The 2,110-nt window shown below is 37.4% G+C and overlaps 1 long non-coding RNA gene across 1 annotated transcript; it reads right to left on the bottom strand.

Moving 5' to 3' along the window:
• Positions 1 to 204: 204 nt before the first annotated feature.
• On the bottom strand, positions 205 to 1,363 carry LOC117213878. Its single transcript, XR_004488739.1, has 2 exons — positions 1,321 to 1,363; positions 205 to 375 (listed from the first exon to the last, which is right to left on the bottom strand). It is a non-coding gene; the product is annotated as an uncharacterized LOC117213878 (long non-coding RNA).
• Positions 1,364 to 2,110: the final 747 nt, after the last annotated feature.

Below are 2,110 nucleotides of genomic sequence, written 5' to 3'. Positions count from 1 at the left end.
CAGACGCTCGTAGCCAGGGTCACGTAGGTCTTTTCCACGAAACTATGCACTTGAAAAGACCGATGACACATTGATGGGCCCGACGGCGCCTCGGCTCTCGCGACATTGTTCATAGTTCGCCCGATATTTCTTAGGCCTTTCGTCCACGATACTACATATATATATACTGGTGTACTGGTCATCTTTTTTCCACACGTTTTTAGCTTTTTAGCTGTTTGTGTATGGGCGCCTAATCAGCCAATCAGAAATAGCCGGTATTCTATGAATCCTTTTCTTCAATGCTCGAAGAGCTGGATATTTATCCAAAGCTGATGCCCCAAACATATACTCGAAATTTTCAAGGGCCGCTGCAAACACGAAGTCCGCCCATGTCGTCTGAAAAAAGGTTTGTATACATTTATTTTGTACCTCCTCTATTAAACAATTTTTTTAATTTACCTTGAAAAATGTGAAAAATCGAACTCTTAACTAAAGATCACTAGCTTTTTAGGAAGAATTTGGATTTTTATTTTATTGTCAGAATTTAATGGATAATTTTAGAAACTTCAACCTTTGGAGGTATTTGTTAATTAAAAATGACAAAACTGGTATTATGTAAAAAAGAGTAATGTGTATCCTGAATCAATGTCGAATGGAAATTAGACAGTTCTATAAAAATAATCCTTCTCACGATTCCACAACTTCATAGCTTAATTAAATACAATTCTTCGGCGATATAATTACAAATACATTTACAGGAATTGTGTAATATGATAAATATCTCGTTAAAGAAATTGAAATCGTAAATTCCGCGGATAACCAGCGTTTATCATATAGAGACAGGGATTTGCAAAGAATAAAAGTTGTAGAACGTTGAAAGGCGTTGAGAGAAACGTGATGTTATCCCGTTATTCGTTAACGCAACGCAGTTAAAAAAAATCCCGTAGGAAGATTACGATAATAGATAACCTGAGTCGAGTGTTTGTCGGGGGATCTAAAAGATTCTTTCGAGTTGAGCGTCTGAGATTGCAGAGAAGAAAATTTGGAAGCCATCGAATTCGTGATGTCGATAGAAATCTTCAGTTGGAATCGTTGTATCATAACGTAGTCTGCTTATTGTCGATAAGACTTTACTAAACTAAAAGTGACTACTAAAAGTTTCTATCCTCTAAATTCTATCTACGATTCTATAATCTAAAAACTGACTTTTGCAAACAAACTGTAACATTCGCTTAACGGAAAGACATACGTATCTTGTTTGTACTCGTCTTTTCACAATGAATTCTTGAACGTCTGTCTCTGTGGTGAGACAAATGCAAAGTCATCTCATCAGTTACTCACCTTGCTTCAAATCTCCAAGAGTATCGACGAGCACGTCGCATATCATCGCATCCCATTCGTTCCTTCCCATTAGATCGTACTTCTTCGCCAAGTATCGCGCCACAGCGTTACTCTGCGCTACCGGTTTCCCGTCTATCTCCAGCACAGGCAGCATTTTATAAGGCATTGCTAAGAACAAACATGGCTCATATGAACACTGTGTAGAGGGAAACGATCGATAGGAAATCACAACACAGCTTCCGAGGCCGTTGCGTTCTTGTGAATAAATGAATCGAAATCATTTCGGTTTTAATCAACATGGCCTAGTAAAGAAATACAGAAATGTCTTCTTTCTCCTTTTTTTCTTTTCTTACGATTACGATGGACAGGGTATCGCGTGTTTTTGACTGTTGGGAAGAACCTAAAGTTTTTAAAATCAAGGATAAAAGATCGAGTATAAAATTTGTAATTCTCACGGAAAGGAACGAATCTGTCCGATGCGGTGTACTGAATGTACGAGGAACGATCAGTATCGTTTTGCGGGAAGACCTTATGCAATGATAGTGGACTTACAACTGCGAATAAAAAATTCACGTCGCATAATACCAGACACGGAAAAAATATTAGAAAATGTACACGGTTCTTGTAATGAAAATTGAAATGCAAGGAATATAAATCGAATGTCTCTTGCGAACGTAATTTTGTGTTTTACACCGACAGGATTGATTTACAGACTTACGTTGATTTTTGGTTTCTCTATCTGCAAGCGACATATAAGATTATATCGAAGACTATGCTGCGTAAAACTTTT

Source organism: Bombus bifarius, unplaced genomic scaffold, assembly GCF_011952205.1.
Source record: "Bombus bifarius isolate JDL3187 unplaced genomic scaffold, Bbif_JDL3187 scf7180000009136_frag, whole genome shotgun sequence".
Lineage (NCBI taxonomy): Eukaryota > Metazoa > Arthropoda > Insecta > Hymenoptera > Apidae > Bombus > Bombus bifarius.
This window is presented reverse-complemented; position numbering and strand designations above follow the sequence as displayed.